The following is an 11,791-nucleotide window of genomic DNA, read 5'->3' on the forward strand; positions in this document are numbered from 1 at the left end:
TTTATTCGACAGAGAGAGAGACAGCCAGCAAGAGAGGGAACACAAGCAGGGGGAGTGGGAGAGGAAGAAGCAGGCTCATAGCGGAGGAGCCTGGTGTGGGGCTCGATCCCATAACTCCGGGATCACGCCCTGAGCCGAAGGCAGACGCCTAACCACTGTGCCACCCAGGCGCCCCAAGGACAAATATTTCTTAGACTAGATATGAACATCAGTAATCATGAAAGAAAACTAAGTAACTTTGTATCAAAATGAACTTCTGTTCTTCAAAGGACATCACTAACATTTGAATAGGCCAAGCTGCAGGCAGACAAGATACAATTTATACATCTGATGGGAGACCTATATCTATAATTTAATGTGAAGAAAACAAAACAGCCTGATTTTTAAAAATGAGAAAAAGACTCAAACTACAGTTTCACAAAATATACTGATGGCCAACACACACATAAAAAAAGAGGCTCAAAATTACTAGTCATTGGAGAAATGTAAATACTTAAAACTATGATGAGATCCTATTTGATGACATCACAAAGACTGACAATACCAAGTGTTGGCACAAGGCTTGTAGTGTGACTAGGACCCCCATGCATCCCTGGTGGGAGTGTAAAATGATAAGTGACCTTGGAACACAGTTTGGAAGCTTCTGGTAACTGCTCACCATGTGACCCAGGAAGTCTTCTCCTAAGAATTAACCCAAAGGAAATCAAAACTTATGCCCTCGAAAAGACTCGTACCCTAACATTCACAGAATCTTGGGGACCGACAACATGCGAATGAATAAGCTATTTTACACTCATGATGGGACACTGTTCAGCAGTAAACAAAGAAAGAACACAATATGAATGGGTTTCGGAAACATTGGGCTGCGTGAACAAAGCCAGGTGTGCAAGAGTACACACTGTATGATTCCATTTCTATAATGTTCTAAAACTGCAAAGGGCATGGGAAGGGGCTTGGGGGAGTCAATTAACTGTAAAGGAGAGTAAGAGACATTGATGGGATGATATCTGAATTTGAGATGATGGTTTCACAAGGTATGCATTTGTCGCAGCTTACTGAACTTTACACCTAAAATGAGTGCATTTTATCGCATGTATATCTTGGTGAGTCGATAAACAAAACCAAGAGTTAAGGAACATCTACTCCGTGACTTCACAATTCCACTTTTACTATTTCCCCAAGAGAATTAAAAGCACATGTCCACAAAACATCTCCAAAGAATGTTTATGAATGCCATATTCATACACCAGAAACAGAAAGCAATTCAAATGTCTATCAGCAGAAGAATGAATAAAGAAAAGGCATTTAAAGAAACGAACTACTGATATAACACCGTGATGAGTCTTGAAAAGATCACATCCAGTTTGTTGCAAAATAAAAATAACAAAGAACTGCCCATCCGCCCCCAAATTACTCCAAACACAGAAGAGAATATATTACATATTACACTTCTATGAAGCTCAATGGCAGGCTAATTAACTTTTGCTGGAAATCAGAAAGCATGTGTTTGAAATTGTGGAGATTTAGTGGGAAAAGGGTGGGTAGGAACTTTCTGGGAAGGAGAAATGTTTTCTATGGTGTTTGGGTGTATGGTGATTACGTGAGTGACTATAATCATTAAATCTCATTCAACATTTAAGATCTGCGGTTTCAACCGAGTGTTAGTTATTTCCCAGTAAAACAGTAAAATAAAATAAAGTCCTCTTTTCCCACGTATGTAATAGGAGCAGCAACCGTACTGAAGTCAAGAGACCCGGCTTCATTTCTGGGATACCATGAGAAGTCTCCACAGGAGGTCATGCCAGTGTTTTGTCACCAAACTTCCCAAAATAAATGATATGTAGAGAAAACTTATTTTTTTTGGCAGGGGGGACGATTCCGGGAACAAGTTGTCCAGAACAAATCCTGTGGTCTGTCCTTTTCCCCAAAAAAACCTTTTAGGTAAATTTCCTTTCTGGGTTAGGAGCAACCAGCGAGGCTTACTGGTCATTTCTCGGGTGAGAGCAAAGGCGATGCTTGAAATACCTGACAGAAGCAACGTTGTGTGGGCACTGACCCATGACAAGGACACCGGCCACTGCAAAGGAGCCGGGCTTAACCCTGCGTTTTCTGGATTATGGGGAGGTCCCAGGGGAGTACAGTGGAGGGTATTGTGGTGGGCGGAGGGATGCTGACTCATGGGTCAGGAAGTATTTCAGTGTTTTAATAATTAGCGTGGTCCTGCACACCAGTTCTGCATCCATAGGACTTGGAAACGCCAAACGCTGAGCCCAGATGCCCCAGTGAGGGCCTCTCTTGGATGTCTATCACTGCGTCGGATCCTGGGGGTGCAGCAGTGCACCAAAGAAAGACAGACGAAAATACCAGCCCACGTGGAACTTACCTCCTGGCAGAGAAGAAAGGCAACACACAATATAAAGAAGTAAAAAATATTTATAACCTATTTTAGATAGTGTTAAATTAGAAAAAGCAAACAGGCGGGAGGGAAAGAGAGATGGAGAAATGGAATTTTAAGTAGGGGGGCCTGGGAAGGCCAACCAGGAAAGGGACATTGGATACACAGCCCAAGCGGAGCCCGGGCAGAAGGGGCAGCCAGTGTGGACGCCCCAAAGGGGAGCGGGCGTGGTGGGTGGGAGGAACAGCAGGGCGCCACGTGCTTGAGCGGAGTTAGAAATGGCAAAAAAGTAAGAGCAGGTTGGAAAGGTCTGGCGACAAGCCTGTAAAGCTCCACGAGTCACCTTGAGCACGTGGACTCCTACTCAGTGAGAAGGAAACCGTTGGAGGATTTCAAGCCAAGGAATGGCATGGGAGCTGAAAACGGCCTTAACTAGGACGAAGGATGAAGGAGAAGAACAAGTCAGAAGGCTCTGTGGTCATCCAGGCGAGAGGGAGATGGTAGTGTAGGTGGTGAGAGAAGGCAGGAGTTTGGATATACGTTGACAGACTGCTGACAGGATTTCTGGATGGATAGGATCTGGGATGTGAGCGAAAGAGAGTGGCCCAAGGTGACTCCAAGGTTTGACCCGAACAACTGGCCAAAGGGGTTACTAAGTCCCTGAGATGGCCAGTAAGATTGCCTCGGGGGGGGGGGGCACATTCAGCTTGATGTATCTATTAGACATACAGCTGGAGATGGCAAGTCGACAGGGGCGTCAGGCTAAGGAAACAAACTTGGGAGATGTCTGTGTATGTAGATGAAATTAAGCCCAGGAGACTAAATGAGATCTTCAAGAGTGGAAGGAAACAGGCCATGAGGGCGCAGAAGAACAATTTCTTATTTCCACTGCAAAACTTCCCTGCAGAGAAGTATTCAGCTTTCCCTAAGAGATAAAATTAGATCTCTTTGTGTAAAATACTGGAGAAGTGTTAAGAATTCAGCATAAGTTAAAATAAGGTAACTTAGAATCCTTTCTCTCCCTCTTTTTCTTGTTTGGTTTGTTTTCTTGGTTGTTTTCTAAATAACTTGATAGACTCTGAACCCACTTTGGGAACGCTGTGTTACTTGTTTCTTCAAATTTCAATTTGTTAATAAATAGGTACGATCGTAATGGCATTATGCTACTGTCATCATCACTGATTACCCCCACGTCCTTGCTAAAGCCAGGGTCAGTCCCCCGCCTTCCCCTTCCCTTGAAGGTGTCCCGGTCACAGGTGAGCGACTTCTCCATCTTCTTGCAGGACCCTCACTGGCTGTCCCTTCATGCCTTCCCTCCCTTCCCCCCTCTACTTCATGGTTTAGTCCTTGGGCCTCTTTTCTTCTCTATCTGCACTCATCCCTCATGTGATGTCATCCAGTTTCTGTTGGTTCCCAACCTCCTCGGGTGCTTTCCAGGCATCATCTGAAACTGACCCCCATATGTGGGGGGCAGGGAGAGGCTGAAGAAAGAGGCAGGCCACCCCGGATAGGTAGGTGGCCATCCTAATGAGCAAGGGAACTTATGTGAGAGGTAACAGCATGACGAATAGATCCGTGCACCTGCCCACCAAATCTTAACAGTTTGTGTAGAGGCCTTAACTGGGTTCAGTAGTGGTCTCAGCACCGCATTGCTCTCTCAAGTGTGTGTCCCTGGAGCAGCCTCTGGGCGTGGAAAAAGCAAGCAGGACCCACATTCCCAAGATAGGGGAGGAGGGGAGGCGCCTGTGACTTCCAGCTTGAGGGGCAACCAACAGTCACATCTTCTCGATGACCTCCCCCAACAGTTCCCTGGTTTTAAACATCACCTGTTCTCTGATTACAACGGGTAAACCTGCTGGGCAGACTTTGCCCCTGAACTTCAGACTCGAGTATTCACCTGCAGACTTGACACCTCACCACGGCTTAGGTCTCTCAAAATTAATTCGGCAGGACTGAATTCCCGCTCTTCCCCCCAAAACCTGCTTTTCCAATAGCCTTTAACATCCTGGTTGATGGTAACTCCACCTTTACAGCTGCAGAGATAAGAGTCCCTGATTCGTTTCCTCCAATACCTTCCCTCTAATCCATCAGCAAGTCCCGCTGAGTCTACTTTCTAGGTATATTCAAGGCCCAAGCACATGACCCCTTGTCATGGCCCTCACCGGTGGCCCAGGCCACCTCCGTCTCTTGCCTGGATTATTGCAGTGGCCTCCAAATTTGCCTCTTTGGTCCTTTCCTTGCCTCTTATAATCTATTCTCAAAGCAGAAACCATCATGACCCTGTCCATCACTCCTCTTCTCACACGTTCCCTTTTATTCAATGAAACCCGAAGTCTTTGAAATGGACAAAAAGGCCCTCCGTGGTCTGCCACCCTTCACACCTCTCTGGGTCGGGTTCTTCAGTGCTCTCTACCCTCGTTCTACGCCGTGCACACCTTTCTCCTCCCTCGTCCTTGAACACCCCACACCTGCCACCACCTCTGAGCATTTGCACCAGTTGGCTCCTCTGTCGTAGATTCCCTCCCCCCAGGCATCAGTTCAGCTCATTCCCTCACTTTCTCCTTCATGAAATCCACCCTCAGCCTCAACTAACTCTGTACTCCCGGTCTCTCTATGCTGCTCCATTTTTTCCGCGACTTTTATAACCTTCTAACACACAAAATCCTTGACTTGCGCATCACATATATATTTTTTCTGTTTTGTTCCCTTAGGTATCCCAGAGTAGGTCCCCATGAAATAGCTTTTGAATGAACAAATGAACAAACATTGTTAGGTAAGCATGATTTCCTCTCCAAATAGATTGTTACTGAATTGAATCCTTTTGTTTATAAGGATGTCATATTTAAGGGTGTTTTCATTATAACGGTGGGAGGAGAAATAGGAGGTGGGTGGATTAGCTCTGCATTTGGCTCAGAGGCCAGGGGCACAAACCGTCACTAACAGATTGAAGAAAGGGAGAATTAAAGTGGGAACACACATATACCAAAGGAGAGAGGAAAAAGAAGAGCCAAAAGGAGTCATGTTTGAATTCGATCTCTGATCTGCTCAAAATACGCCTTAACAACAGAGGAGGCAAAGTCATTCTAAGGTCATTTGCTTGGTTGCCATGATTTATTTTAAAATGCCTTCATTTTATAAAGCTTAAGGTTGCTCATTTTTTGAAAACCTTAACTTTTTGTTTGATCTTTTGAAAAGTAATTTCCCTGATGTCTTTTAAAAGTTGGTATTTATGTCAGCAGTGATCTAACAGACTTGTTGGTGTGACATGCTTAAATTTCCCGGAAACAATGCCCCCCACCCCAAAAATCAAAATGAAGATAAGGCACTTTTGAATATTCCAGACCAGAATCTATCAGAACCCTGCACAAGGAGAGAAAAAAGATGAGGGAGTAGCACCTGGGTGGCTCAATTGGTTGGGCATCTGCTTCTGGCTTGGGTCATGATCCTAGAGTCCCGGGATTGAGCCCCGCGTCGGACTCCCTGCTTGGTAGGAAGTCTGCTTCCCCTCCAATCCTCACCCCACTCGTGCTCTCTCTTGCTCACACTCTCTCTCTCAAATAGGTAAATAAAATCTTTTAAAAAAAAAAGATAAGGGAATTCATAACTGAATGCTTTGTCTCTACTTCTCTGCTTATCATTCCTACGGAGTAGGAAACCCAAGGAAACTTGTCCCTCCTGAACATGGGAGTCAAGAGACTGATGTTTTTGAGCATGTAAGGTTACTGCTCAGATGGTGAATTGAAGCCTTTAGATACCAGTGTATGGTAAACCAAGGTTCCGGCAGAGAGCGGCTGATGTTTTCTGGCTACCTAAGGACTCAGGGCGAAGAGGACTTTAGAAAGTGCTGGTTGATCCTGGGAGTGGGCCGAGAGTGTGAGGAGAAGGGAGAGGGACCGGCAACCTCAGATCCATTCACATCATTCCATTCCCTTTCCTCAGGGATAAGCCTCCGTCCTGGGATCCTCAGTTGGGCAAGTGGGGCCAAGAGTGGGGAGGCTCTAGTGACCAGTGACTCACCCCAGTCCCTTCAGCACCTTGACCACAAGGCTTCTGGGAGGAACATGGAGGAAGTCTCCATTGCCAGCTTAAAGTGGGCTCAAATGGGCACCTAACATCCACACTTCAGTCACGTTGAAGGAAGTTGTCAGAAGTGGTCTTGGATAGTGTCTGTGGTTATTGAAATTCAAAGTTATCCATCCACCCAGGGAATAAGTTATAAGGTCTCGTTTAAATCTCAATTACACTGTAGTGGACACCATCTTTATTCTGTTTCTCCATCAGGGCCCTCTCCCCTTTCACCTGGGGCTCAGCCACACATGGCACCAAAGCCAATCCCACAGACTCAATCCAACCCTTCATGTGCTCATAGTCAGTCTTGCTACAGTGAGCCCGAGCTCTCACCAGCACTGGGGTGGCAGAGGACTTGAATGCACAGGATCTGAATCAGCCAGAGCTGGGGTTCACCCCTACTTCACAGAATTACCATAAGGACAACAGGATATGGTAGGTGGCCCAGAGCCGACCCTCAATCTATAATTATTGTTGCTGTGTCTGCTACGTTATTACAAGTGCGCTAAAGACAATTGGGTCCCACACAGGCTGGAGCCTCCCCGGCCATGACCCAGCTCCCCTTCATCACCCCACATTTGCTGTCTTTCCTGAGTCTCCTCCCAGTTCTCAGTAAAACTCCTAAAGGAAAACATAGGGGAAAAGCTTCATGACATTGGTCCTGGCAATGATTTTATGAATAAGACACCAAAAGCATAGTAAAATAGACAAAAATCAAGAAAGAAATAGGAGAACTTCATCGAACTAAAAATATTTGCATAGCAAAGGAAACGATCAACAGAGCAAAATGGCAATCTATGGGGTCATGGAAAACATTTGCCTTCTACATGTCTCCTGAGGAATTGATTTCCAAAATATATAAGGAGCTTTACAATTCAATAGCAAAGAAAGAATAACCCAATTAAAACACAGCCTAATGACTTGAATAGACATTTATCCCAAGAAGACCTACAGATGGCTAAGAGGTACCGGAAAACATGCTCCACATCGCTGACCATCCGCAAAGTGTAAACCCAAACCGCAATGAGACAGCACCTCCCACCTGCCAGGATGGCTATGATCAAAGAAACAAACGATAAGCAAGCGCGTGGAGAAACTGGAACCCTTGCACGCCGCTGGTGGGAATGCAAAATGGGACAGTTGCTAAGGATAACATGAAAGGTCCCTGAACAAGTTAAAAATGGAAAATAGAACGAGTGATCCAGCAATCCCACTCCTGCGTATTTATCAGGATCTCAAAGAGATATCAGCCCTCCCATGTTTATTACAGCACTCTTCACAATCGCCAGGGTATGGAAACAATGTAAGACCATGAAGAGAGGATGGGTAAAGAAGTGGAGTACATACACACAATAGGATAATATTCAGCCTGAACCTTGAGGATGTTATGCTGAGTGAAATAAACCAGTCACAGAAGAACAAGTATTACGTGATTCCATTGATGTAAAGTCAAATACATAGAATCAAAGAGTGGAATGGCGGCTTCCCGGAGCTCAGGGGAAGGGGGGTTGGTAACCAACAAGCATAAGGTTTCAGTTAAGCAGGATGAATAATTTCTAGAGATCTACTGTACAAATACTGTGCTTTTAGTTAACAACGCCGGACTGCACATTTAAAAATTTATTAAAACGGTAGGTCTCATATAAAGGATTTTTACCACAATACAATTTTTTCAAAAAAAATTAAAGGCCCCTGTTTAGAATCCAAAGAGCCTGGTTGGCCCTTTTCCCTTCTTCTTTCTGGAAACTGGACTTGTCAGAGTTTTGTTCCAGGCCAGAGGGACCTTTCCCTTCACCCTAAATGAGGACCCTACTACAGGCACACACGTGCACACACGCGTGCTACACTCACACCGTTTCAGCCTCCCCCTGCTGGGAGCCTCCTGCCTTGTGCCTACCCATGGCAAGGCGTGCACGCTGGGATCCCAATGTCTTCCAAAACCTTGCAGACTCTTGTCCGTCTCTGCATTCAGAGAAAACTGGAAAGTGTGGAGGGGTGAGCAGAGAAAGACAGACTCCCCCCCAATTACAGGATGAGTATTTTGAAGGACGCAGATGAAGAGCTCCCTTCGAGAAGCAGATGTCTGAAAGCCAGACACCTTGTCTTGAGCTATTGGCCCATGTCTTGAGCTATTGGCCCATGTCTCCAAAAGTAGAGGCGTCAGTTAGGAAGATACTTTGGAACCAATCGCCTCATCGAAACAACCCGTTCGAGAACAGAGAGAACCTGATGACTTGCTGGGGACTCGTAAAGTCCAAATCAGCATCTCGACAGCCGGTCTGCAGAGCACAGACCTAAGAGCTACCAGAGCAAGAAAGCAAAAACATAATGAGGACGATGAGGGCTGACATTACTCAGCATTTACTGTCAGCAAGGTACTGAACTAAGTACTGTGCATCCATTTCATCTTCAGAAACCATTCTCGGAGTTTGGCGTTAGTACTAACGTGTTGGTTTTGTGGGTAAGGAATACAAAAATGAAAGCACTTCAATGAGTTGCGTCAAGTCGTGCATCACAGAAGCGCAAGAGCGGGGATTAGTTGTAATTCTGCACAACCTCAGAGCTTTCTGACTCATATACTCTACATAGAACAGCAGGAATGGGATAGCAGTGTTCATGCTGATATTGGGGGGACAATGACCCGCGGACAGTTTGGCCCGAGGCGCTGGTAAAAGAACCGTCGCAGCCACGGGGAGACACACCTCCCATGTCTCTGCTCCTGGAGGAAATTATTAGGAAAGGCGGACACTCAGTGGGTAAGGCTTTGGGGGCCCAGCGCTGCCGTATTTCGATGGACACACTTGGTTGGGCAGCCTTCAGTGAGAAAGAGAATGGAGCCATCGAGCAGAGCCTCCGAGCGGGCACCATGACAAGTGTGAACTGAAATCCGTTATTCACCCCTGCCCTCCTCCTACACCCTCCACTTGCTTTCCATCCTGTGTTTCCTTCTCCCTCGTGGCTGGCTTCCCCTCCCACACCACGTGCTTCTCCCTCACCCCCACTGCCCAGAAGCTCCTTTCTTCCTGAGTTCTTTCCCCCGCCACCATCTGAGAAGATTCCACATAGGGATTTTCAGGGACTCCAGAAAGAGGAGCTGGAAAACGCGCACTCTGTGTGTACACGGCGAGGCCCCCTCGCTTCCCCATCCTCCGCCAGAACTTTCCAACACATGAGGCCAAAGTTCCATAGCATACAAACAGCACTACAAAGGACTCCATCAATCTCTGACTTGATTCTCCCATCAATGGAACTATTTTTTCATGAACAACAACAAATAAAAGATGAATAGCAAGGATTCTTTTTAACCTAAATTTCTGCTTTAAAATTTCATTCCCTTTGAGATAAAAAGCATTTAAAAAAACAACCCAAGGGCACTTACCATCAGCGAGTCATACTTGAGCTCTTTCTTGCCCCACTTTGTACCAACGGAGTTTAACTCTGAACACCAATTTGTCTAACAGAACTCTGCGAGATACAATAGCAACTTTTTCTTTAAAAACCTCCCATTTTCTTTATCAGTGAAGACACAGGAACCAGGTTCCTGATAAGATAAACTCATGAACGGTGCTGTTAACAAACGCCGACTACAGTTGTCACCGCATTGTCTATTTCAAAGATCTCTGATGACGCTCCCGTCCCGATGTTCACCTTATCTCCCCAGATGGTTACATTTCACCTTAAGTAGAATTTTCTTCCCTTGTGGGTGACTTTCTCAGCAAAACCTCCCCCACTCCATGTAGGTGGCAGGTCATTCAGTGCCTTGAGAGTGAGTTGGCAGCTGTGACTTCCTGAAAGCTGCAGGTCCTAAAGCAGGTGTGCACGTTCCTCCAGCAAGTTTTACTGCTGGAGCCTCGCTGTGAATGGCTGGAGAATTCTAACACGTGTCGGGCATGTAAGCGGGAGCCAGGCTCTGTGTGCAGGGCTTTGGCACATGCAATCCCAGGCACTCACTCCTCAAAACCTTATCGGAGGCTCCAAGAGGCTGACGATCCCCTTACCCAAGGCAACAGGCAGTACAAGGAAAAGCCAGACCCCAAAGCCCCCGCAAACTGAGTTTTTTCCACGTGCCACCAGAGAGCCGGTGTCAGATGGCTGTAACACAGATCTGGGAACACCTATTACGTTACTAGGGCTCTCGATGAACCAGCATTAATCACTTACAGGATTTGTGTTCCAAAATGTTGGTGACTTTCAAACAATCAGGACGTACCATCTGCTAAGGAATTCTCCACTGTGAGCTTTAGATGCGTCCTGGTTTTCCTCTCACCAGCCGTCTGACTTTGGACAAATTCCTTAATCTCTCTACATCTTTCGTGCGAAGGGTATTGTTATCAATATTAAATGAATAATCATATAAGGGCCCATATTAATGGAACCCGATGGCCTTCTGCCCTCTCATGTACTCCACCTATTCCGCCCACAATTATAGTAAACACATGCGTGTGCGCACGTATGCACACACACACACACACACTCCAAAAAATACTTTTTCGTAGTTGCTTTAAGAACCCAGTCTCAATGAAAGAGTCCAATTACCTCTTCTCCTTACCTCTAGCCACTATACATAAAAGATGAAAATTGACAGCAGAATCTAATTACACATTACATAATCTTTATATGGAACATGCTTTTACATGAGGTCATCTATCATTTCTTGTTCGTTGCTAGAGACCTGGGGAAAATATGCTTAAACACGAAACTAAAGAATACTTATTGAAACACCCAACATGGTAACAGGCCCTGTGAAAGATGTGAGACTCATTCCGGGCTTCAAGGAACTTAAACTTAATGAAGGAAAAATAAGATGTGTATGTGGGGGGGGGGGGGAGATAGCATTTTACAAATCTGAAAAATTTGAGTTTAAATTAGACATTTGCGACAATCTGGATATATTTTAAAAGTAGGGTAGGTTGGGGCGCCTGGGTGGCACAGCGGTTAAGCGTCTGCCTTCGGCTCAGGGCGTGATCCCGGCGTTATGGGATCGAGCCCCACATCAGGCTCCTCCACTAGGAGCCTGCTTCTTCCTCTCCCACTCCCCCTGCTTGTGTTCCCTCTCTCACTGGCTGTCTCCATCTCTGTCGAATAAGTAAATAAAATCTTAAAAAAAAAAAAAAGTAGGGTAGGTTATGGAGAGACTATCAAGTCGTCTTTGTTCAAGAGTGGAATTCTAAAAATCTTTCTGGCTTGGTGGAGCTACTGGTCTCCCCTAACTCTAGATCTCTTGATATCCTTTACCATTACATGAGTGTTGAGACAGCAGTGTTTAGAAACTTGGGCCAACTCTGCTGGAATTTATCTTTCAAAGAGTCTCTTGGCATCGGTACTTAC

General features: G+C 45.7%; 1 protein-coding gene across 1 annotated transcript in view; it reads right to left on the minus strand.

The window, feature by feature from the left end:
- The window catches only part of IL1RL1 (interleukin 1 receptor like 1), a 36,593-nt gene extending 26,446 nt beyond the window's left edge, over positions 1–10,147 (minus strand). Inside the window, exon 1 of the mRNA XM_026488455.4 lies at positions 9,843–10,147. The gene's annotated coding sequence lies outside the window, so the exon portion shown is untranslated. The remainder of the gene's footprint in view (positions 1–9,842) is intronic.
- Between the last annotated feature and the right edge of the window lie 1,644 nt (positions 10,148–11,791).

This window comes from Ursus arctos, unplaced genomic scaffold (genome assembly GCF_023065955.2).
Source record: "Ursus arctos isolate Adak ecotype North America unplaced genomic scaffold, UrsArc2.0 scaffold_8, whole genome shotgun sequence".
NCBI lineage: Eukaryota > Metazoa > Chordata > Mammalia > Carnivora > Ursidae > Ursus > Ursus arctos.